This window comes from Eufriesea mexicana, unplaced genomic scaffold (genome assembly GCF_001483705.2).
Source record: "Eufriesea mexicana isolate 0111107269 unplaced genomic scaffold, ASM148370v2 scaffold1272, whole genome shotgun sequence".
NCBI classification, from domain to species: domain Eukaryota; kingdom Metazoa; phylum Arthropoda; class Insecta; order Hymenoptera; family Apidae; genus Eufriesea; species Eufriesea mexicana.
Window position 1 is genome coordinate 71,917 of NW_016909436.1, and position 27,330 is coordinate 99,246.

General features: G+C 41.9%; 1 protein-coding gene across 1 annotated transcript in view; it reads left to right on the plus strand.

The window, feature by feature from the left end:
• The window catches only part of LOC108547876 (protein Tob1), a 152,163-nt gene that overhangs the window by 41,889 nt on the left and 82,944 nt on the right, over nt 1–27,330 (plus strand). The window contains exon 2 of the mRNA XM_017900582.1: nt 2,952–3,003. The gene's annotated coding sequence lies outside the window, so the exon portion shown is untranslated. The remainder of the gene's footprint in view (nt 1–2,951; nt 3,004–27,330) is intronic.

A 27,330-nucleotide genomic window follows, 5' to 3' on the forward strand; every position in this document is an offset into this window, starting at 1 on the left:
GTTTTCACGTGAAGAGAAGACTCAGTATTACTGACGATGAACATTTTTGACATTAAATTGATCATGACTGGTGGAATTGACACATGGATGAAGAGGGGAAAGATGAAGAATATTAAACAGAATTGCAATGAAATATTAATTACATAGCCAAGTGATCAGAGCAATAATATAGAATGCGAAATTTTGATTTTTCATGAAGAGAAAGAATATTCTTGACACTAAATTGACCCTGGCCAGTCGAATTGACAGATGGATGAAATGGAAAAAGATGAAGAATTGCAATGAAATATTAATCACGTAGTCAAGTGACCAGAGGAATAATATAGAATGCGAAATTTTGATTTTTCACGAGGAAAGAGATCATTCTTTGAATTGACAGAGGGTTGAAAAGGGCATAAAAGGAGAATATCAAACAAACTTGAAAAATTGACTATACCTATACTAAAACACAAATCACATGGTCGAGTAACCAAAGTGACAACATCAAATGAGGAGAGAGATTCTTGACACTAAACTGACCCTGGCTAGTCAAATTGACAGATGGTTGAAAAGGGCATAGAAGAAGAATATTAAACAAACTTGAAAAATTGACTATACTTATACTAAAATACAAAGCACATAGTCGAGTAACCAAAGTGACAACATCAAATGCGGAATTTGAAATCGAAAGTTTGCAAATAGTTTCGTAACCTAACTTAACCTAACCTCGCCGAGTGGATTAATGTAGTTAAGGTGTAGGTTTAAGAGGTTCCAAGCTTGTGACGTTTGTGTAAGGATATTTTGGTAACCCGATAGGCAAGAGGAATTATGGATGAAACTACTCGGAAGAAAAACAACGAAGAATTAGTATCGAACCATGAAGAAATTACGATAAATGATCGATGCTTTCGCGTCATTGGCCAGTCACGAGGAAAATGCACGTTGATCCAGGAAAGCGATGTTGAAAAACAACCTTTGCAACGGGGTCAATCGTTCTGTGGCCACGCGATATAAACATTCATGACCGACATATGCGCGAAACTCACGCATAGTCGTTCGAACTTTGACCCGTGAACTTCGGTAATAGCGCGTAACGCGCGGCGCGGTTAGTTCACGGTCAGCGTCGCTGCGTACTTACTTCCTTCTTTTTCTATTAATTAAACCGCATATATATGAACCATGACTCCTTCCAAACCAAGTATAATAAAGATTCGCCTTTTTCTAATTTTTCTATCTACACGATGTTATAATACTTTATAATATTTGCACAATTCACAGGAGGCACGAAGATTTTCATTGCTCTAAAATTAAAATAAAATTGCCAAATTAATTGTGACATAAAAATTATTCTTCCTATATCGACGATTTTAATACTAAAATTCTCACGGGGGTCAAAATCTCTCGTTTTAACCTTTTTTATCTCTGCAATTGCTGAAAGTTTGCATTTACTTTTGACAAAATTAATATTAATTTTTATTCCAATATTAAAATAGTTCCAACAATTTTTGCAATTACTGAGAGTATGTATTTATTTTTAGCAAAATTAACAGTAATTTTTATTCCAATAACTTTTGCAATTTATTTTTGCAATTGCTGAGAGTGTGCACATACTTTTAGCAAAATAGATAGTAATTTTTATTCCAATAACTTCTGCAATTTATTTTTGCAACTGCTGAAAGTATGCACTTATTTTTGGCAAAATTAACAGTAACTTTTATTCCAATAACTTTTGCAATTTATTTTTGCAATTGCTGAGAGTGTGCACGTACTTTTGACAAAATTAATACTAATTTTTATTCCGATATTATGCTAATAATTTATGGTATGTATTTCTATTCATTATACTGTTTTAATTATCATCAATAATTTATATCGTGTTTGAGTACTGAAACATTTAAATCCATCTCCCAATCCGGTCCCAAGCGACAGTCAACGTGTGAACGCAATGCAAATGAGCGCATTGCCGAGAAAAATAGGCCTAACTCCACTTTCCAAATACTATAGATAGATTTTTGCAGACTGTCATTCGCTTGTCGTTCACGCTTGCCGTAACCCGACTCGTGAAAGTGAAGCAACCGTGGCAAAAAGCCATTGTCGTTTTACAAGAAGGCGTACGCTAATTAGTATTTACCGATCCGTCGTTACAAATCGATCAGCGGTTTCGTTAACGCAAAACAAGAGTCGTCGACCGCCTACAACCGTGTCCAATCGATTTCGCGCTCCTACGATCGCTATTGTCATTTTTCCGTCCATTGTGGCATCCGGTGAAAGTATTCTGCGAACATGGCCATATTAGATCGTCGATACGATCCAGGCGTTTCTTTCGATCGATTTCATCGGGCTGAATTATAGCTCGAGCACGGTGCGATTCGATTTGCATTTCGTTTAAAAGGGACTATGTACGATGACTATTAAAATGACAGGAGTGAACGTCAAATAAATTTTAGAAATTTTTCATACTAATAAAGACAGTTTTCCTACTAATATATTTCCAGTTGCACGACGGGGATTCGTGTCATTTCTGAATCTATTTCTGATTATCGTTGATGCGACTGCAAAGGAAATTGTTCTACTTCGAGTCCAGGAAAGATGGCCGACTACGGACGCAGTAATAACTCGCGTGGAAAAGGCTTAAGAGAGTTACAATGCGTTATAAAGCACCCTGTCACGGCGAATCCCATTAAGAATTCATTTTTATCGCATTAACGAAATTGTCTGATTCCTCGCGTCAATTTTCCCCATTATAGAAACTCCATAAAGCTCTTTTCACGCTTGCAGTTACCCCGACTATCTGTCGCACTTCAGCGACAATTTCTGGCGACACTATCGTTAATCCGAATTCAACGATAAGAATTTCCCTATCGATATTTCCTACCACCGCGAAATCTGCCGCGTGAAAACGGCTTAACCCGGTTCCCTTCAGCCGAACAGAACGAGCAACCTGACAAATTCCGTTTCTTTTCTTATTCCAGATCGGACAACGACGCGCGGCTCGAGGCAGCGATCACGGCAAAACCACGCAAGGTAACGCTGCTTTCTCTTTATTTTTCCCGGCCGCTTAAGTAATCCAGGCACCCCGTAAAACACACGGAAAGTCGAGCGGGGAATTGGTGAACGATGGAAAACCGAACGGGGAAGGCGAAGTGTCGAAGAAAGAATTCTAAAGCGCGAAGAAACGTCCCGGCCCGATTGCTTGCCGCGGCAAAAACAGCTGGAACGAGTTTCGACCAGCGTTACATCATAATCGCGTAGCGTAATATCGCATAACGCTGACTCACTTCCGGTCGCTTTGGTTTGATATTCCGCCCGTGACGCGCGGCTTTCCAGCGTTCGTCCGATCGGTAATGCGTTCGGTAAATATTCGAAGGCCGCGAAAGTAATTCGTCAATGTTAATAGACGGCCGGCAAACGTGATAAATAGCGCGGCGCGGGTCCGCCGCGAGCGGCGCTGCGATCGATCGGCGAACGGAAGTCGCGGCAGCGCGCCCTCGCGGAGCTTCTTTTCTACGCGATCCCGATCGCCGGGGGTAATGAATCACGCTGGTAATTGATAAAATATGATAAAATCGATGACACCCGGCTGTCCACGGTTTTTCCTATCCCCGTTTGATGGATCGTTGATAATTATTTTACGCCACCACGGCCGGCGTTCGCAGCCATGTATCTTCGTTCGGGGTGATAAATTAAGGCGTGTTCGTATGTGTTCGTCGGTTAATGACGAGATGCAAATATCGCGCTGGATATGGTGATTTTCGCTATTCGACGGATGGTGGCTGGTAATTAATCAAGGAAAAAGAGCTCGGAGAAAGGTATCAACGATGCTGAACGGTATTTCTGGACCACTGTTATGCTGATCTCTCGGTTTCGCAGGTTTACCTCACTGCCAGCGACAATGGCACTCGGTATTATATCGTTTAGTCGGTGTTTACGAGATGCCGCACTTTCTAGCGAGGTGCGTTAACGTAACAAACAATGGCGATAAATGTCGGACACTTTGGTCCGTTGAATGGACGCCAGATCAATTCGTCATCGCGGCTTCCTTCGCTCGCCGTTGGGAAACGTGGAAATTCATCGTGGAAATTGCCTCCCAAGTTTTCCATCGGTCATTCGAAAGCTTCGGCGAGGCTTCATCTTCGGAGAATTAATTAACCCACGAAGTCGGAACTGCGAAGTGATGAATGACAAATTCAACAGCACCATTTGAGTACAGTAATTCCCTAAAACTTCGATTTCCTTTATTTAGATATTAGAAACTCTGTGAGAACATTCGCAGAAAATACTGGGAAACAATTTAGCTTCGCGATTCAACGATGATTTATGCAAGACAGGATTATCGGATTTTTATTATCCAAGATGGATATCTAGCTTCAAATTTTAATTTAATACTAAACCTACCATGGTCCAAATCACTCAGTTTAACAAACTTTCATTAAAAATTCCGCGATCAACGTTCTCGTTTTAATCATTCGTCCTCGCGATTTTTCTTCCAATGATGGAGGTCTAGCTTCGAATTTTAATTTAACAATAAATCACCAGTTTAGCAAACTTTCATTAAAAGTTCCGCGATCAACGTTATCATCTTCATTACTCGTCTTCGCGATTTTCCTTCCAATATACGTCTAGTCATTTTCTCGATATCTACTATTTTTTATTCCATTTTTTGAAGCTTCCACTTATTTTCCATTCACCGGTTATTTGACCGTGTTACGTATAGTGTTAAGGTCATATACTAAATTGCCCGAGGATCGATGAAATTCGAACCCAAATTTTCGCGATATTTTTATATTCAAATTTACAGTGGAACGAGAAGCCTTTCTGCGGAATATTCCCTAGTTTGAGTACAAGGTGCACCGAAAATACGCGAAGACGATCGCGCGTCAAGCTTCTTCCGCGTGCTTCCTCGTCAGACGTGTATCACAGCGTGACTCGAGTCGGCGTGTTCCTGAGAATTTTCCAATTTCCTCAGCCTGCTAGTAATAAAGGGCAACGCGTGCCAGCTGCGCTGGGCTGATTTACAGCGCCGCGAGGACGTTAGGCCGTCGGCGTTCCTCGAGTTTCGAGCAACGGGACGTGTCGTAACGAACGGGCATTCACGGTACATCGGCAAGAACGGCCTTGCTACATTATTAGACACCGCGCGGCATTAGGCGTGCAACGGCGCGCCACACGCTTCTTCGATCGCCGCGAATCTTCGCCTTTATTTGCGTCGTGAGATCGGCCATCTTGCAAGTCGATCGAATCGCTGAAAATGGACTCGATCGATGTTTCACTTCTCGCTTCCGGGTGCAAGAAAGTTCTTTAACGGAGGATTTGAAGATCCCTAGATCGGTGCTTGCTCGCTGGACCGTTCGGAGGAAACGGAACCGAAGGATGGTTGCGTAATGACAGATCTTAGCGTGTCAATGATGCTGAGAAGAGATAGACAGACCTTGGAATGCGAATTGCAACGATGTTTCTCCTGTCATCGGAGTGGAAGTTGATCGAGATGCAGATTGCGGTGTGATTCGATAGGGGAGGTTTTGAATATTTATAGGGTATGCTGCATTCGAGCTTTTCTTCCTCCTGACCCATGCGTTTATCTACACGTGACACTAGCCACGCTATTATATATATTATTTTATTATTTTCACGATCAAGGTCTGTTTAACCCTTTGGACTCGAAGATTTCTTCGTTGCGAAGATGCAATTAGAAGCTCTTCTTAGATTCTTATAAGCTCGCCGATACTCTTTATGCCAAAATTTAAAAAAGAAAATCGCGAATTTGCGTGAGAAACGAACGAATAGAGTAATTTGATTTCGACGTTCTTAATATAATTATCATCAATTATTTAAGTTATAGCATTACAACAAACGGTGACTGAGAGTCACCTCTCGAGTGCAAAGGGTTAATACTAAACCTACCAATGTTTAAATAACCATTTTTAAAACTGTCATTTAAAATTCCTCGTTGAACCTTATCGTCTTGATTTTCCCACTCGTTTTCGCAATTTTTCTTTCAAAATACGCGTAATCGATCTTGCAGTGTTTCGAACTATTTCATTCTTTCCAAGATTCCACTGCTTTCTCATTCATGGGTCATTTGACCATGACAGGTTCAGTGTTAAATTCCAATTCCAAGAGTGAATGGAATTCAGTGAATTCGGTCAAAGTAGACGTGATAGGATAAAACTGGAACCAGCTGTCATAGATCTTGCTAATAACCTACGCACTTGGAATCTACGTAGATATTCTCAGCGTGTAACCAACGCGTGCAAATAAATCGCGAGACGCGAAACAATTACAACGTCAGAGATGGCCACTTTTAAACCGCTCGAAAATACTCGCTCGATGCCACGCGATCGAGGATGGAGCCGTCATCCCGAAAGATCAACAACGGATCACGGTGTTAGACCACGCGACGCAGACTCGATCGAGAATTTACCAGAATTCGCTCGCTGTTTTTCCGCAGCCCGTAGCCAACCATAATATTAGCACCGTTTGAATCATCGCGGCGATTTCACCGTGCCAGTGCACATTTTCGCGCATTTCGCCACGCTCGTGAATTTTTGCCCCTGCGGCCTCTAGATGGAAGTGAAAAATACCGTCTGGAGCCAGGCCAATCGGACTATTCGCAGAGCAAGTGGCATAAATAGCTTTGTTGTCCGGTGAACGGGACGCGAGAGTGTCTTGTCCGCGGAGACCGTGTCCCGCGCGAGGAGGAAGCGGATTCATCGACCACCGTTTTCGTGGAAATACGATACGATTTCGCGGCGAATGTCAGACGATCATCTTGACGCTCTTTGGACCCTATTAACTCGAACCGACGAAACGGGATAAGCGAAAATCCAAGTGTTTTGGAAAACTTAAATGCTCCCAGATGTAGCAGCTCACCCTTCGAAAATTCTCTAGGTACCTCGCCCTGTCACTTAGCCCTTTCACTCCTGAAAGTTATAAAGAGGGTAGCAAACGCCCTGTTGCGAATTAATTTAACAAATTTTATTTTTGTTTATATCTAATAAAAATTTAATTATAAACGCTCAAAAAGAATTTTCCAAGCTTTAACAGCTCTGAAATCCATGGACGTGTTGTATCACGTCCGCAGTCATCTTGTAACGTGACGTCATACGACGCCTGCAGGAGTGAAAGGGTTAAAATACCTTTCGCGAACAGTGACGCTGATGGAGTCTCAAAAGTATCCCTAACAGTCTCTATACGTACTACTTTATCAATTCAACTCGACGATATAAACTGAACAAGTATCCCTAACAATCTCTGCACATACGACTTTATCAATTCAACTCGACGATAAAAACTGGGACGATATAAACTGAACAAACGCAAATTGAACCTCATCTCTGCTCACCATCGACCACCACCTAGACAGAAACATCCTTCTCTGATATGATACTTAAATTCTGCACTTGGAAAGCTATTTTTCCAATTCACGATCAGAAATGAAGGATAAGGACGAGATAGGAGACGTCTAAAGGATCTTCAGGCAACATGCTGTCATAAGAGTCTCGCGAAATTAATCTCCCCGGTCCAATACTAGCTAAAGGATCATCTTCCCTTCTAATGGACCAGGAATGAAACGATAATGTCGTGAAAATAAGAAATTTTCAACGAAGCCCAGAACAACGAGCATTACTCCTGTCAAAGGAACACCTTCTCTCCTAATGGATCAGGAATAAACAATAATAGATCTCCAACGAATTCTAGAGCAACAACCACCTCTCCATCCAAAGAATCATCTGCTCTACTCACGATTCGACTACGGGAAAATGGCTAATAACGATAAACAAGAGTCAAAGGCAAGACACAGTATCAAAGTTCTGCTCTGCGCTGTCATTCGTTACGGAGCGATCGACGTTAATCGCCACTGTCCGCGTCGTAAAATTCCAGGAGGGTTCACAGGTCCCTGCGAAGAATGGCGCGGGTGCGCGCGTGGAAGCGGTTTACGAGCGGTTTTCCGGCGACGAAGCGGTCGTTTCGCGAGCGGAGCCGAAGGCCCATTCAACAGCGACGCGGTCGGTCACTCGGTCGAGCGTGGTATTCCTGGGGTGACACACACCGCGCCGTCACCCCGACGGAGACGAGGCCTCCTCTATTTATAAATGTGGGTCGACGTGGCTGCGCAGCCGGCTCGTTTCGTCATTATTACGAGTCCGCGCGGAAACCGACAGTCCTCTTTCTCCCTGCGCGCGTGTCTCCCTCTATCTAGCCGGCTTCGATGCACACCGCGCCGGAGTGACAGATTAATTGAGATCTCGCTGGATCGGTAATTGGCCCGACGCCTGAAATAGGCCGCTCCCCGATCGCCTCCAAGATCCTGTCTTCTGCTTCCATTTCGGGCGTATTCGCCGGCTTTTCTTTCCTGGGTGCAGCATTCCTCGCTGTCATTCGCTGTCATGGTATTCGAACGAGTGTTTACGTTTTACCGGACCCGAAGAGGTGGATTTCGATCCAACTGTCAACGATGATTACCAATTTCCAAATTTTACAGGAGCCTCGCGTTTGCTCATAGGGTGCTTCATGGATAATTTTCAGGTGTATTTACATTACAGTTTCGAAATCGAAGCAGGGAATACTAATCGATAGGATAATTTCTCCGCGGATGAAAACGACGAGACCAGAATGGTGAAAATTCAGGTTACAGAAGGTTAATCTATGCGCGAGAAGGTACCGAGGTAGATGATTATAGGGGAGAAAATGTCAATCTTGTCTACGGTATGACGTATGGTTTCGAATTGTAAAGGTTAGGTGTAATATCGATCGAAAGTCTTGGCTGCATTCGGAACTGGATGCAGATGGAATTTAGACTAAATTCTCGTTATCAGAGGATAGACTAGGTTCATAATAAAATCGATCCTTGACAATGTCTTTCAATTTCTGAATAATGCTAGTAATTAACAGTAACATAGGTATCTTCGTCTCTCAAAAAATCGATAAAATCGACAAGAACTCTTTTCGTTATAAATGTTCCAATTTTAAGTGAAATTTATAAGTGATCCGTACCATAATTAGTCGACCACTCTACGTTTCTCTGAATCTCGAACTCGAAACAGGCGAATGTTAACTCAAATTCCAGGGTAGAGAAAATGCATCTAAATGGCGTAGAACAGCTCGCTATTCACCCAACTACAGTGACACAAAAAGATGCAGGAACTCCGTTTCGAAGGACAGACATTTCTTGCATCAGCGAACTCCGATCGATCGACACTTTTTCCCGACATACGTGCCGAGTTACGTTCCAGCTCTTCGAACGCTAACGTCCTGAATATCGCCTCGTTCCTACGTCGAGCGCCGCCATGAAGCATGTTTATGAGACACAGAGAAATTTTATGAAACGCTCCATCGAATCTGTCTGGCCGCACAACAGGGGTAATAAAGACGCGGCTGGCCGAGCGAATTTCTTCTTCTTTCGGCCATATTCCCGCCAGCAACGTGTCGTGCCAAGACACGAGCTGTCTCCACGTTTGGAGCCTGTTACGTGGCAAACGAGTGATTCCCAAGTACAGGGTTCAATGTCTGGAGTTCGTAGCGACCAATGTCCATACTCTCATTGCTAGATGGAAAATGGAGGTTTGAGGAATCCTCAACCCCTATAAATACGAGTTCCTATGCTAGCTAAGTTCCTATGGTACTTAAGTATTCTATATGCTACCTAAGTTCCTGTGGTAACTCAAGTATCCTATATGCTACCTAAGTTCCTATGGTACTTAAATATCCTATATGCTACCTAAGTTCCTATGGTACTTAGTATCTTATATGCTATCTTCCCTTGCTACCTATGCTACCTATGCTGCCCCACCTAAGACAGGGCCTGCTAGGAAGCTTTACTGACATGTCCACCAGTTGGTCCAGGATGAAACACATCCCTTTCTTGCGTCCTTCTACCTATCGTAGTAGAAAGGCCATCAGGATAGCAATCGGTAGCACCCTAGGAACCACAAGACTAGAAAAACAACCCCCTAGGGGGTATTCGTTTACCAAAATTAACATCGACCCATCTAAAATTCTTCCCAAGAACCTTCTAGGTCTGCGACTAACGAGTCACGCGGTTAATAAGTTAAGTGACTCGTTCCTTCAGACCTCGTTACAAAACCCACCACGTGTCCTGGACACGCGCAGCAACCCTTGGCCAGCCCAACGTTCCCCATAGTTCCCCGTCTACTCGTGTTTCTTCATCGATCTGGACATCTTTTTGACGTCTAATTCTCCGTGGAAGAGGGTGGTCCCGTCTGTCGAAGGGACGGGTGTCGTTGATTCGTTGCGACCGGCGTCGCGACAGGGGGTTAGTCAGCGCGACCAGAAGGGGTTGGCGCGGAAGCAGCGCGTGGATCGCAAGGTCGCTTTCTTGAATGGTTCCGCAGCTGGTCCGGGGATACAACCGTTGTTTCGTTACGTTCGTCAAGCTCGTAGAAGCTCGTTTAGAGCGTCGAGAACGTATATCAATCGGCTGGCGCAGCCTTGGTCGTGGAGCGGTCTCTTATTTTTAGAAAATTATTGGTCCGCCTTGTAAACAAGAAACTGATACTCTGTTTATCTTCGCCGAGCAATCGCGTTCTCTTCGCTAGCTCGGCTCGTCGTAGATCCTAGGCGATCTACAGGCTAATTCTACGCTCGACTTAACCACGATTGATTTTTCGTTCGCTCGCCTTTCCGGTTAAAATTACAACGGTGTTGTGATGTACGCTCTAGTTTGTCGCGATACCTTCGTGATTCACGCGGCATTTGTCTTTGCCAAAATATTTGTTAACCTTCGTAATACTTGGATCGAAATGGGACATTAAGTGGCGGGTGCTATATGCATTCTGAACGTGTATATCGCGTAGTTGCAAGTGCGCCATGTCAAAATAAATAAATAAACGTTAAGCGTGACAATAAATTAACCAATTTCTCGTACCTCGTTCGAGAAGTTATATATATGACCCCTAGAATCTAAACGTCCTTGAAAGAACAGGATAATATTTTCCTTTAACGAGGAATCGACGAGGAGAGGCAAAGCTCTGTCAAAGGGGCAAAGCTTCGTTCCTTACTTTCACGGGAAGAATAATATTCGGAAACGCTTGCGAGGATTCGAGAACGCCGGCAGGCTATCGAGAGACAAAGAAGACAGGTCTAAAGGCTCAGTCTTTGTCCCAGTCTTTATGCGTACGCGCGCTTTGTCTGGATAGAGACACGTTCGCTGATCCCCGACTGCGTGGCAGTGTTTAGATCTTATTTTCGGAGGCACGTTCCAGTATGACACCGAGAGAGAATAACAAGGTAGTAAACCATCGAGATCGTTCTCCGTATCCCTGTAAAACCAGCCTAAGCGACGTCATGCACGGTACAAAAGAAACCTCGGCATCTCGTTGTTCTCCCAGGAATACCCGAGCGATCCACATCCACTCGTCTCGATCTCCACGAAAATTCCTCATCCATCCTATTCTCGTATCACCGCTAATGACCGATCCCGATTACTATCGCGAGTTCCATCGCGACCCGAGGCCGGCTTGCGTAACAGCTGCCAGTTCCAAAAGTTCCAAAAGTGACTCAGCGACCGAGATTCTTCGAAAACGAGGAAAACGCCGTGTGTTTTCAGTCCGACGCCGAGACGGCACGGAACGGAATGTGTATTCGTGACATTTGAAGGGGTGTCTTAAATTAAAACGATGGCAGAGCGGTCCGAGCTGGCAGCGGGAACGAAGGAACGCTGCCGATTGCCACATCGACTTTTTGGCAGTACCTAGCTAGCTAGCCGTCTTCTTCTCTCTGCTTCCCCTTGTTCCGCCGCGATATGCACAATTAACCAATCGTCCATCGACGACTAAGCTCGCGAATTTTGTTTTTCCGCGCCGGGGTTATATTTAGCACGCTCGTTCGCGGTTTCCATCGTTCCCAGTGACACGGAATCGTTCGGTCGAATTTTTACGATCGGACCTGTGCGCTGTAACCCGTTCGCAGCGCAGACAGTACGTACACGACTCTTATCTTTAGCACGAATTGACTTTAAGCGGCTCAAGGACTTGGTTGGAAAAACAGGCGAAAACGAGGTTTCGGCACGGCAGATTTGTTTTTGTTCTTGTTAGCATTCGGAAATTTTTCAGTGCACCGAAAAAGAACTTTCGAATTGTGAAAGTTTTTATTTTCACTCTCAGACGTGTCAAATTTCCACGTAGTAAATTTCTCCTCTCGTTCCTCGTATTTTTATCCATTCCTCGAAGCCTTTTCCGTTGTTAAACGCGCGAAACTTGTGAAATTTATGGGACAAGGTACACCGCTGGAACAAAGACACGCGTATCTTTCCACGGGCGAAGCGATTTTATGCAATTGAAAGTGCTACTACGTCGAAACAATGCCAGCCAAGTGATCCGCTAGTCTGACTACCGCGGTACTATTCCACTGCGCTCAATATGCCGTCGCGTTGCCGGTTGCTTTATTGCATATCATTAGATCTAATATTCCAGCGAAACAAGCTGCCTCTCCAATCACCGCACGCACTCCGGCTACAGGTGAAATAGACTCGAGAACCTCTGGCCATTTCCGCAACAGCGTTTGGCAATCTCGTTTCAAGGACAAGTTGAAGTTCACGATCCTCCAGATCTTTGAGTCAGGTGTACACTCGCTCGGGGAACAATGCACGCGGATTTGCTTTGTCATTCGAAATTAAAATGACATTTTCGTCCGTTTAATTTCTTAATTCGAAGATTCCTCGAAGTTCGTGTAAAACACTAAGACTTCACCTGTCAAAGGTGTCAAAATGACCTGTTCCCAAGCTCCCTTCAAACAAATTAATATCGTTTTTCACTTGGATCAATATATTTTTCATTTTTACTATATTCAATCGATTATTATAAAAATATAATCCTAAATATTTAGGTACTCGATCGACAAAGAGAAAATTGTCTGCGATAGACAAGAACCACGAAATTGCTGAGAATAAAATCGCAAGCTCAAGATGAAGATCAGCGATCATGATCGTCGAATAATCTCGTGTTCAAGTGGAAATTTCCATTTCCATCGAAGCTGTTCATTCCCTTTCGATCAAAATCGGAATTCCGTTGGAAGAAAGAAGCCAACGAGGCTGGATCTCGTCGGTCATGCGAGGAAACACTGAGAGAAGACACTCGTGTACGTGTTTATCGCGTGGAACGATTATTGGCGGATTAATCGAATGAAAACATCGAAGTGTCCGTCGCGGAATCGAATTTATTAGACGCCCGGAAACAGAAATTCAAGGACGCGGATGGCTCGGCAGAGGGGACAGCTTATAACGTAACGTTGCAAATTACGCCGTCGTTACGTCGACCACGATTATGCCGTTGCGTTAAATAATCGTCGGCCCACCACGGACAAGCTCGCTTCCAAGGTTACTGAAACACGAACCCCTGGACCCTTCCATAATCGGGAATTAGGAGGCGGACTAATTACACTGTCACGGGTCAGATCCCGCTGCTTCTCCGCCACTCCGACGATCGATCCTCGGAGATATCTGACCTCGTCTGCCGAGATTAGGTCTCGTGATCGTTTCCGTTTCACTGCTGATGGATCGTTGTTAAGATTTTACCGAGATCCGGCTAACTTTCCAACCTACTCCTCCTTCAGAAAATCAAGACTCGAGAAAAGGCTTGTCACGAGGGTTAATTCCAATGATTTAATAATTATTACTAAATCACGGTTGTAAATCACAGAATAAGTGTACGATAAATAAAATATTGCATTTGCACGAACTCGATGACTATTATGATTATTGTAGCATGGCGGAAACAGGTTTTGAGACACCGAAAATTGACAAAAGAACAGGAACTGAATAACGCAAACTCAAAACTGGTAAACTGATTTAACTTAGGAAAAGAGCACCAAGATAACGATCACAATTATCTTGTTAATAACGTTAATTATATATTAATTATCTTAACGTTAATTATCCTGTTAAATAACGGTCACAATTAATTTCTAAGGACTCTGTTTTGGTCCTCGAGAACTTTGCTTTTATGCTTTTCTTAACCTTCTTAACGCTTCACCTCCCCGTAGGTACCACGCAACTTAATTTTGCTCCCCAAAATAACTTTTACATTTGCTTCGAGAAAATATTGATCGGTTTGTAATTTATTTTCGTTGGCAATGGCCGATTTCCGATTCCTTTCCGAAATGGTATCCTAGAATAATATTTAATTTTACAAGTAATACGTAATATACAATACTCGCGCGATTTATAGCGATAATTTCTCCATAGTAGATCCCATTTATGATCCACTGGTCAGAATTGATTTCTAAGAACTCTGTTTTGGTCCTCAAGGACCACGCTCTTATGCTTTTCTTAACCTACGCTTCAATTGCCCATAGGGGCCACGAAATTTAATTTCGTTATCTAGAATAACTTTTATATTTGCTTCTAGAAAATACTGATCGGTTTATAATTTGTTTTTGTTGGCAACAGCCGATTCGCGATTTCTTTGCAAATGGTATCCTGCATTATAATGAATTTTTTCGCCAAGGATTAATGGCGGATGGACGCTTCTCTTAATTTCGATTGGACGAGACTAGGAATCATGATCGTCTTCGACTCTGGATTTATTAAATCTTGCCACTTCGATCGACAGTGTGATCGAACGATATCGTCATAACGCGCTTGAACAATTGACTATCGGGTTTGCGTCATCGCGTCTAGGTTCGTGCGTCGTCTATTCATTAACTTTAAGTTTATTATGAATTTTAAGTGCCTCCTAAACCGAGTGGAATAGCGCTCCTAAGGTACTTCGCATTTTCCATACCGCGAAAAAATGATCGCGTCATTCGGGAAATTTATTCTTTATTTTATCACCGACTCTTTATTTCCCACCGTTACACGCTGAAAGGCCACTTAGCTTTACGTAATGACATCTGCTCGGCAATGGCCGTGAATATGAGGCGAAGAGATTATTCGCAGTGGAAGAAATTTGTTTCAGAGCCTGATCTTCCAGGAAACTAATTATTATTCTCGATACGATATCCTCGTGCAAAGTGGACGTCGGGGATAAACGAAACGTTTAGCTGTGCAGGAATTTTTATGAAATACCCTTCGCGTCGTGTTTTACATTTCAAATTTGCGAAATAGAACCTACGAGGACGGCTAACTTTATTTTTTCAGTTTTAACGGGATTTTTCGCGTTTACGTTATGGCAAAATTCTCCAAACTTCCAAGTCGTTCGTGTCATTAATCACTTCTCCGTTTCAATGGAAATTCTCGCGGAATAGGGAAACCGGGACTCGCGAGGCTAAACAATGAAGAACGCGCGACACCATGACAGTGGAAAATTTAATGTAGCTGAATAAATCGCTTTATCGCGATAACGGGTCGAGTTATTTCTGGCTTTCAATAAGAATTCGTTAATCAATTCCATACACGTTGATTTTCGGCTGGGGAAATCGTGTCCAGTTCATTTTTGCGATAGAGTTTAATGGTTTCTTGACACTCGGTTGAAGCTAATAGAGAAAAACACTAATCGAATAGGCCTTCAAACAAAACACTCTTGCGATGAGTGTATAAATAGAAAATATAGAAGATTTGAGGAATCGGTTGTGATTTCGTATATAAAATATAATTTTAATTATTTTGGAAGTATATACAGCAATGTCGGAGTGAATTAAAATATCTAAAATTATTTTAGTAATATCGAGTTGTCATTTAGTCGCTTCCCTTGAAGATAAAAGTAAAATCATGTTTAATGGCGTGAACACGAAGTTTCTATATTTTAAAGAATTGCGAGTGTTCTGAAAGCGAGGTTACGTCTGCAATAACCTCGGTAACGACCATAAGATTTCTAAATTTTTGAGGCAACGAAGAAGGTAAATTGAATATATTCAATTAATATTTAATAATAAAAAATTGTGTATATAATAATATCAGAGATATTATAAATTTAAATTAACTCATTCGCGATTAAGGAAGTTTCAGAAGACATCATTTCAAATATTTACTCCCTTCGAATAACCTCAAAATTATTACAATTCTAAAAGTCAAAGTTAAGCACCAATTTCAAATGAACTAATCCAAACGAGATCCGAGTATAGATTTACTAGAAGTTTCTATATTTCAAACAACTGTGCATGTTTCTGAAAGTGAGGTTATGTCCGCAACAACGATGAAGAACGAACGTAACGACAATAAGATTTCTAAATTTTCGAGGCAACGAAGAACGTAAATTGAATATATTCAATTAATATTTAATAATAAAAATTTGTGTATATAATAACATCAGAGATATTACAAATTTGGAACAATTCATTTAAGATTAAGAAAATTTCAGAAGGCACTATTTCAAATACCTACTCCCTTCAAATAACCTCAAAATTATTGCAATTCCAATAGCCAAAGTTACCCACCAATTTCGAATGAACCAATCCAAATGAGACCCAAGTATCAACTTACTCTGTCAAAAAACAAATTATCCGAGCAAATTGTTCGTGGATTAAAATCCAGATTCGAGGATCTGAAATCTCTCTGAAATCCATCAGCGACGATCGAAACGTGAACGAAACAGGAAGCTGCAGGTCGCTGGTAGGAAAATCGAACGACCGAAACGATTATCCGTGCTTGGTGGACCAAAACGGTGCCGACTGACCCACTAATAACGAGACCTTGGACGAGTATGTCGCGCGCAATATTTCATCGAACGAAGGCCGATCAATCGTGGATCGATTATTGCCAGGGTTAGGCCGGCAGCCTAGGATGAAAACGGTGAGCACAAGTCGATCGGTGCGACGAGCAGCCAGATGCACGTTCCATCGTGTCGAATTTTACAATTACTCCTTGTTAAACGGAGAAACACACCGAACGATGCGGCCATTGTTCCTTCGGTCGCGTTCCCGCGATTCGTTAACAACGATAATCGCGGTTGAACCTTTGCTCGTCTCGAACCGTCCATTACTTTGTTCCTCCGCCGTCGAATAAAGTCCGCTTTTTCCCGGAACAATTGAGCTCGTTGTTCCAAGAAACGCGTTAAGCCCGGGTGATTGAACGGCCGATAATCGAAATATTTATGAGCGTATCGAGGTGTCAACCGTGTTGGATCCCGATTATCTCGTAGCTTCGTTCCTTTGTGCATCGTTCTCGATCTTATCCGCGAGTTAGCGTAGCTGTGGCGCTAGTTGACTGAAGCGCCTCGCGAGACGCCATTTTTATTTCGGCGCGAGGTTGTTGGAATCTTGTAGAAGAAAGAATCTGACACTATCGATGTTTGGAAATTATTTTTAACGCTGGATTTATCCACTCGTAATCCAATTTCTATTTTCTAATCCCATTTTAGCGCCAGACTGATCGATCAATCTGGGAACTTTTATTTAGAAAACTGGTTAAATAATTAATTACTCGGTTAGAAGTCAGATTCAAGATTTAAAGGGATTACAGTGTAAAAGGGATTGAGAAGACTCGACACCGTAAATAAACACGGAGGATCAAAATCTCTCAAACCTCAATTGACCCGTTAATTCTGTTACGTCGTTAATTTCTGAGTACTTCGTTGGTAATTAATTTTTCAGCAAATCGATATTCTTCGCTCCAAAGTCATCGAGCTAGCATCGAAACGGTGTCTTCGTTTGACGGATTTCCTCTGCAGAAATGTTCGTAGAGTCGGATGCAATTAGTTCTGAAAGTCGAAGTCGGAAGTACGAGTCGGGGATGGAGATTATTTATAGCTCGTTCACCGGATGAAGCGTTTAGGGCCTTGATCTGCCGAATATTTATTAACTGCAATGTCGAACACGAGGAACGGAAAGATTGCGCAAGCCTGGCTTATCGGCGTATTATTTATTGCGCCTGGCCGATGGGGTGAGACACGGAGCTTGGTCAAAACACGGCTGAATAATAAACGTCGAACGAGACGGAACGACTCCGCATAGGGATCGCGGTGAATTATTCAAAATCGCGACTCGCGTTACATAAGAGTCGTGTAATAGGTTTCGCTGCGATCGTACGCCTCTTGCGCGTGGGCTGCCTTCTGATAAGTACGTGCGAATCGATAGTCGCATTCCTGTAGTTCACCGTTCGATCGCGTGCGTAACTGTTCGTTACACCCGTTTCGCACCTTGCACAAACCTGGAACGAACGACGCGAAGAAAATCGTCGTGGGATTCGCTGAGAAATTCATCGAAAGTCACTGTCGAAAATCTTCGAAAAGTCGAAAACCTTCGGAATTTCCGGGGATGTCAAGAATAGAAAGAATGGATCTTTAATATCCATTAAAAATAGAAAAATTAAACGAGTGATTAATTTTTGCGATCGACTGTACCGGGATCAAAGCTGCATTCTGCAAGTGTATTTTCAAGAAGGAAAATTGATTTTTTGATTATCGAAACATTAAATTTATCGAATACCTGAAAAGCTTCGGAATTTTCGAGGATGCCGAAGGTAGACAGAATGGATTTTCGATATCTATTAAAAATAGAAAAATTAAACGAGCGGTTAATTTTCCGAGCAACGAAATTGCACCGAGATCAAATCTGCATTGAACAAATATATATTTTGAAGGAGAAAAAGTGATCTTTCGATATTCGAAAAATTAAATTCATCGAGTACTTGAAAAAGGGACAAATTAAACGAGTACTTGATTTTTGGATCTGATCAACGAAATTGTATCCAGATAAAATCTGCATTCAGCAAGTGTATTTTGACGAAGAAAAATTCATGTTTTGATATTGGAAAAATTAATTTCTTGGAATACCTGAAATCTTGGAAATTTTGGGGGATGTCGAGGGTAAAAAAAAAATAAATCTTCCATATTCATTAAAAATAGAAGAATTAAACTAGTGATTAATTTTCTGATCGATGGTATCATACCAGAATCAAATTTGCATTTTTCAAGTGTATTTTGAAGAAGGAAAATTGATTTTCTGATTCTCGAAAAATTAAATTCATGGAACGCCTGAAAATCTTGGAAATTTTGGGGGATGTCGAGGGTAAAAAAAAAATAAATCTTCCATATTCATTAAAAATAGAAGAATTAAACTAGTGATTAATTTTCTGATCGATGAAATCATACCAGAATCAAATTTGCATTTTTCAAGTGTATTTTGAAGAAGGAAAATTGATTTTCTGATTCTCGAAAAATTAAATTCATGGAATGCCTGAAAATCTTGGAAATTTTAGGGATGTCGAGGGTAGAAAAATGGATCTTCGATATCCATTAAAAATGGAAAAATTATATTCATTAAATTTTGAAGAGATCGATAGTCAGATGTATCTCAGTTTGTGTCTATTGTTAACTGCTTGTTTATTGTTGACTGGCGATCAGGTTACTCGGATGCTTTTTACGCAGCCTTCTTAGTGTAGTTATTTTATACAAATTGTTGGCTAGATCGTTCGGGTGATTGACCAATCTAACTTTATATTTGTCAGCAAAACGATCTATTTCGTCAAAGGTTCACAGTCTGAATAGCGCGTTAAAAAAGGAACACTGCGGTATTGTACTCGATTTGCGTTAAGCAATCCTCGATCTCATAGGTTGAAATCGAGTACGGAGCCGCGCTTAAATTAATATCCGAATAGTTCTTTCGAAATGTCCCTCGATTTTTTATCATAATTACCATATTAACTACGACCCGTGCCCTGAGACACATTTACCGACGAAAATTAAGAAAATTAAAAAGCACACCAACGCTTTATTAATTTTCACATAGCAGGCTTTACATAAAATATCCTCGAAACTAATTATCTATTATTCCCACCGGTATCCATCAAAATACATCTCTCGCAGTTACAATTCGAGTTCCACGAACGGGACTCGAATATTCGATATTCCACGAAGGGAAATTCGCACTTGGAAAAGGAAAAAACGTGGAAAAAATAAGATATTCCGTTTCCTCGTAAGCGAGTTGGTTCTCGACACACTGACCCTGCATTCTGGGTCCTCGAAAATAAGATTTATTATTCCCACCGATATCGAAAAAATCTCTCGCAGTTACAACTCGAGTACCACGGACGGAACTCGAATATTTAACCTCAACAACGATATTTCACAAAGGGAAATTCGCACCTAGAAAAGGAAAGAATAAGAGAACAATAAGGAAAAAATATGGTATTCTGTTTCCTCGTAAGCGAGTTGGTTCTCTACACATTGACCCAGCATCCTGGGTCCTCGAAGCTAATTATTTATTATTCGCACCGGTATCGCAAAAGCCTCTCGAATGGAACTCGAATATTCGATATTCCACGAACGAAAATTCACAAATGGAAAGGGAAAAAATCAGGTATTCCGTTTCCTAGTAAGCGAATTGGTTCTCTCGAATGGCCACATTGACCCAGCATTCTGGGTGCTCGAAGGGGTGACAGTGAGAATCACGCCAGAACAGAGAGCAGACATGGGATCCCGCGGTCACGTTAACGGAACTGGCGCTGAAGCCCGTGGCGATTACGAATTCAATTAGAGTCCACCTAGAGTTCTCTTCTTCCTCTTGTCGACCGACGGAAATTTTTTATCCACGACGCATTCGCGTATCTCTCCTCGATATTCGTGATCGGATCGCGAGCGGACCGCGCGCGGCGTCTCTTCGGCCCGCGATCGACGCGTTGAGCAATCCCGATGACTGGACGCTCTTATAACCAAATCTTCCGTAATTTATGATCTCCGTCCGACCACCCCGTTTAATTTATTCGTATCGTAGCGAAAGTTCTCTCTTTTTCAGCAACGCTCTTCGATTATGCGAGTTTAATGCGAGACGCATCAAATCTCTGTTCTAATGAATATTTATATCCCTCTCTACTCGTATCTAGCATCGGGATATCTTTATTCGGAATATTATTCGATTTTAGTGGATACAAATGGGGTACAGGATGATTTACTGCATTTATAATCGCGTACGTATCGTTTATGATAATTGTCATCGTGGAATAAAGTTTATTGCACCGTTTGCAGTAAATTCCCCAGTTTATCGTGAATTTTTTCCTCTTTCGGCTGCTAAAGATCACCGAGGAAGGATATATGGAAGAAGAGAGTGGTGCTTCGCTTTATTCCCACTAATATTTATTCAAGTTTCTCCATTTTTGTTCACAACGATATTCGAGTTCGTTAAACACAGAGCTCGCGAGGAAAAGAACGATACATTTATTACTATGCGTATATCATCCACGATAACTATTGCGAAACCTGCGAGAAGTTTGCTGCACTGTTGCAACAACTCTCCGATTTATTCGGAATTTCTCGAGATGACTTAAGCGCGAAGACAGAAAAAGAAGATCGAGCTGTTATCGAGGCGATACCGACAGCCTGACCTTAAAATATTGTAGAATTTCACAGTCGGCGATAGCGAAACGAAGTTCATTCATCCCCTGACACGAAGATCGAAGATTTGGCCGCGAAGATTTCTCCCATCCCTCCAATTCGTTAGAGATATCCCGATGAAACATGGTCGCTCCTAAATGTCGTGTCCACCGCGACGAATCTCGCGAGTCCTCCTTTTATCTTCCGCGTTGCGTAAATAATGCCGGATTATTATTTCGAAAGCCTGACAACGCGTAAATATCCGCGAATATTTCCGTTTACGTTGCTTCGATTTTACGTAACGGTATCCTTGCCGCCAGATAAACCACACGTCCACCTTGCCCAAAACCGGTCATTCCTTTCCTCTTTCTAGACACTCGGCTTATCTGATCTTCGACGCTCGACTAAATGGGTCAAAATATTTTTAGAAAAGGCGAGAAGCGAAAAACTTCACTTTGACTTTATTGCGCAGAAGTCGAAGCAAATTGCAAAATATTAAAATCATATGGATGTATTATCGCACGAAAATCAAGATCAAAAGTCAGAAGCGTCTTATCGATTGCTCGACCATGACAGCAGTTGGACATAAGGATCTCGGACAGTGGGAACAATCGAATGATTGCTAGGGAATACAAAATTTTGATATCATTGTACCGAAATTGAAATCTTTTGACAGCGGACAGAGAAAAAATCGAGGAAATTAATTAAATATGGGGAATATAAAGTGAAAAATTTAATTTCGATTTTATTGCACAGAAGTCGAAGCAAATTGCAAAATATTACAATCATGTGGATGCATTATCACGCAGAAATCGAGATCGAAAGTCAGAAGCGTCTTATCGATCGCTCGACCATGACAGCAGTTGAACATAAGGAGCTCGACAGCGGGAACAGCCGAATGATTGCTATAACTCGTTAAACGCAGCTTCGTTACGTGCACGTATGAATTTGCGGAGATTTAACGAGCACATTCGAAGGGAAGGTTGCAATTTGCGTGACACGAGAAGACGCGATTAATTATCGTCCACCTCTGTCGAACGCTGCTCGTTTCGGAGTATCAGCCGATTGTTACCTAACCGTCACGCAACCGGAAAACGAAGAATAAAATTATATAACGCGATTAAAGAAAGGGAAGCGGAATCGTGACTTAACATATCAACATCCGCCGATGTCGCTTCGTAAACAGTTGCAAAACGCGTTGCGTCGCACGCCAGGTGCGCGCCATCACTTGGAGGGGGTATATATTGTTGTATTAATCGATGCAAAATATATAGAATACCGCAGTAAGCCCTCCTATAACACGTTTAATCCCTTCAGTGTCGTACCTGAGTCTCAAAAATTCATGGATTAAATAAAATATAAGATAAGCTTTCGAAATTTAAAAAGTTGCAAATTTACAAAGTTGCGCTGTAATTTATACCGAAAATGCTAATAATCTCCCTAGGCAATCGAATAATGGCTAAAATCCATTATTTCAAATTTGCTTTCGCACACGTTGAATGAATTAAAGAAATTAAAACAAGTTTCCCGAAGAATAATTTTGCTAACGAGCATTGGTCGAGGAAGATAACAACGAAATCCATCGATTAGATAAATTCCACAGGCGGCCATATTGCAAAGTTTGTTCTCTACAACTTCATCGTTCCGTCGAGCAAATACGTGTAATAACCACGTGTCTCGAAAGCCTGTGAAAACTTGGTGGAATAGATGGAGTATCGATCTGTGCCACCACCGCGCGAATTCCATCACTGACTAATCGCGACAAAGCGCTTTCTTCAGCCTTCAAAGTCCATCGATAAGAGGCCAAGACCTCTAGATAGCTGGGCAGAGTTAACGCGTGCAAATGGCCGCGGGACCGTCTGGATGTTCGAAAGGCGAGTAACACTTCTGGCGGTTGATGAATGGCAAGGCTGAGTCCCGCTCGAGCCGCGACCCAGTGCCGGTGCGTACGGCCGACACGCACGTGCGTGGCCGTGTGTACGCGCTGTTATCGAGGCGGCCTGCGTCCACGCTGCAGCGTCGTCGCGACGCGTCGTGGCATTGCGCTGTACTTGGCCCGGCCACGCAATCATCGCGTTATGTAATCGGTTGGGGATGGAATCGGCTGCGTCGCGGCCGAGGCGACCGGATTTTCGTGCCGTTGGCAAATTTTTTCCCATTTTTTATTTTACATTTTTTATTTATCACTGCGTGCAAGATTCGCTTATTACGAATGGGATGGCTACGAATGGTAAGACACGATCGTAGATGACAGTAATTCCTATTATTTTGACACCTTTTTGGATCTATAATGCGTAATAAGAGCTATGGTAGATGGGATCATTTGGTAGATGATGGAAGGATGGAATATCTGGTTGGTGGACTCGTTAGCAAAAATCGTATTGACTTTGTGTCCTACATAGTAGTGGTACTCGCTATGAAAGATGAGTCTGGTGACGGAGAACTTGTGCAACTTGGCTCGTGTAAAGCTGAGCCTGTCTCCGAGACTGACAGACAGGAATTAACCAGGAGAGACTGATTCTTTCTTGTTTACGAGCTTCGCGTATGTCTACACGTTACGGTTGCTAGATTACTTTAGTTTGATTTATTCGACGAAAACGATAGCCAGTTCTGAACTTCGCTTTCGCGATAAGTAGCAGAATTATGAACGAACCCGAGGATCGCACCTTCGTCGATCCTGTTTATCGTTTCGTTGGTATTCCAACGGCAAATGCGTCGGTAGATAAATTATGCACCTGAGAAAGGGACACCTGTCGTGATATTATCCTCGATGCGTCGTGAACATAAATGACGGAAGCAATTTTAGAATGTCGCGTAAAGAGAACAAATATTTTCACATTTGTTGAGTGTAAATAACTGCTGACCAGGTAAACATCGGTTTTAAATAGCGGGATATAAAATTCCGTTAATTAGACTCAAAATTATTTAGAAATTAAAAAATTTGAATTTTTTAAAGATACCTAATTATCACCGCGAGATTCGTATTAATATTGAAATTATCGAAGGAATTAAAATGACGGTTCTCGAATTATTTGCTTTTTTTAAAGTATCGAAAATTTTCAAGAGATTTGAAAAACGAAATTAAGAAAAAATTGAACGAGGAACTAAGCATGCGATTTTAAAGAAAAATTAAGGAAATATCGAACGAGAAACTATGCATGCCATTTTTAAAAGAAAAAATTAAGGAAAAATCGAACAGGAAGCAATGCATGCGATTTTGAAGGAAAAAAATAAGGAAGAGTCGAACGAGAAACTATGCACGTGATTTTGAAAAAAAAATTAAGGAAAAATCGAACGGGAAACTAGGTATGCGATTTTGAAAAAAAAAAAATTGAGGAAAAATCGAAGGAGGAAATGGAACTCTATTCCGAGTTGCTACCGGTATTTTCACGACCGATTAAAAGCTGCCAACCTAACCTGCCTCCCACTGCCACAGCGTTCAAAGTTCGTCGCACGGACTCCGTACGCGGAAAACTGTTTCGCCGCTTCGAAGAGGAAGTCGCGCAAGGTCCCGGTAACACGAGCACTGGGTAAATACCATGCGATCGACGACGGTAAACACGGCCGTGAAAATAACAGGGGAAATGATATGCAGGTTTTTCGCGACGATCGCGCGGTACGTTACGAAAGTCGCCATATTTGCGCGAAAGCGTTTGCGTGCCACGACGTTTCGAGATTTTGCATTTTTACGGCCCGACATTTCCAAGTTCCGCAATTCCTACGGTTTGCCGTTCCCACGTTTCGTCATTTCCACGTTCAGCTATTTCTAAATTCTGCAACTTCCAGGTTTTCCCCATTTCTAAATTCCGCAGTTCCTGTAATTTTTCGATTCTGCCTTTCGCTATATTTACCTTTTACCATTTCTACATTTTTCCATTTCTATATTTTTTCATTCCTGTATTTCGCCATTTTCACGTTCAGCTGTTTCTAAATTTTGCAACTTCCACGTTTTCCCCATTTCTAAATTCCGCAATTCCTGGGATTTTTCGATTCTGCGTTTCGCTATCTGTACCTTTTACTATTTTTCCATTTTTCCATTTCTACGTGTTTTCGTTCCTGTATTTCTTCATTTCCACGTTCAGCTGTTTCTAAATTTTGCAACTTCCAGGTTTTCCCTATTTCTAAATTCTGCAATTCTTGGGATTTTTCGATTCTGCACCTCGCTACCTTTAATATTTTACTATTTTTCTATTTTTCCATTTCTATGTTTTTTCATTCCTGTATTTCGCCATTTCCACGTTCAACTATTTCTAAATTTTGCAACTTCCATGTTTTCCCCATTTCTAAATTCCGCAATTCCTGGGATTTTTCGATTCTGCGTTTTGCTATCTGTACCTTTTACTATTTTTCTATTTTTCCATTTCTATGTTTCTTCAGTCCTGTATTTCGCCATTTCCACGTTCAACTATTTCTAAATTTTGCAACTTTCATGTTTTCCCATTTCTAAATTCCACAATTCCTGCGATTTTTGGATCCTGCTTTTCGCTACCTTTACCTTTTACCATTTTACCATTTTTCCAGTTTTCCATTTTTACGTGTTTTCATTCCTGTATTTCGTCATTCCTACGTATTTCCGTTTCGCTACTCCGTCGTTTCAACCTTTTGTCATTCCCACGTTCCGGCACTTTGACATTTCGCCATTTCCAAATTTCGCCATTTCGCGTAGTCGAAGATGGCGCGAGATCGTGCTCTCCGCGGGCGGTGATCGAACGGAGAAATTGAACGGCGTTAGGCGTGCGACTTACGCAAATCGGGATTCTCTAACGAGCGGAGGACGCCGGGAAGAACTCGGGTTTTGCAACGACCGAACGGTGTGGAAATACCTGTCGATGTGTTCCCTGAACCACGCGCCTCGAATGCCATTCGACACTTTTTCAAACGCGATCACGTCGCTGAATGAGCCGATGCCGGAGTACGGAAGGTTGCCTCCGAGGATCGTTTGATACCCAAGCTATTAATAGTGACATTGCAAAATACCTCGCGGATGCCGGAGAAAGATGCTCCTGTAGTTTACAAGGTTGCAATTCTTCGTTGGGTAACAGCTGATTTAAATCAGCCAGTGTCTAACGACGTTACCAAACTTTGCACCCGCGTTTCTAAATTTTCACGAATTATGTTGCCCAGATGAGGAGATAGAATAGAATTAAGCGACATAACGCGATTTGAAATGGGTACAGTCTAAAGTACAAGTGTTTCGATTTTTGAAACAGTGGGAAGATCGATTTTTTAATCAACGATATTGGTACGATGTTCGAGTAGGCTCTTCCGTTTGCTAGTTAACGATTCATGGAAGCCTTGTGATACGACAATTATATTTGTTTGAAGCTACTGATCAATGTCCATTGAAATCTGTTTGCCGAGTGTTATTCCAATTAAAATTATATACCCATATAATTTACACGCTATGAATGAAATATTTATATGTGAATATATACCAGTAACGTGTATGCTATTATAGTCTATGATGCATTAATTTTCCCAGATCATTGCGAATTAGCAGCGAGAATAATAAACATTTCACAAATATTATCATCCATTTAAATTGGACGATGACTACCACCGATGACGCCATTGGCACAGCGAGTCTCACTCACCATGTACTAAACGTATCCCTATTCTATGAGACAGCAAAAATACACCAAGAAATTTCCAAACTAATAACACATTTACGACGAGCTAAACGTGTAATTAAAATTTCTAATGACCCACGTGTCGTGGAAAATTTTGATCATCCACAGAAGATCTCTAAAAAGCGAGTCCTTCCGTAGACCACATCAGCCTTTTTCTATAACCAAGTTAATTATATAGCGTAGAAATTAAGTGTCAAACGAACGAACGAGAAAATAAAGGAAAGCCATGGGACGTCGATCGCTGCGTGCCGCGAAAGGTGAGGAACTCCGAGGCCGGAGGGAATATTAATGAGAAAGAAATACCGTTTCCCATGGCGTAATTAGCGACATAAAGGCGATGGCGACAGCACGAGCGAAAGAGCAAAAGGAAAAGCTGGCAAAAACGGGAAGAAGAACAACCAGTTGACTTCCATTCCGTTTCCATGAATGCAGACGCCGATAAACTTATCGCATCTGGCTCTAGAAAAATCGCCATTTGCAATTGAAATAGAGGACAATTCGATACCACTTTCCTAGACACT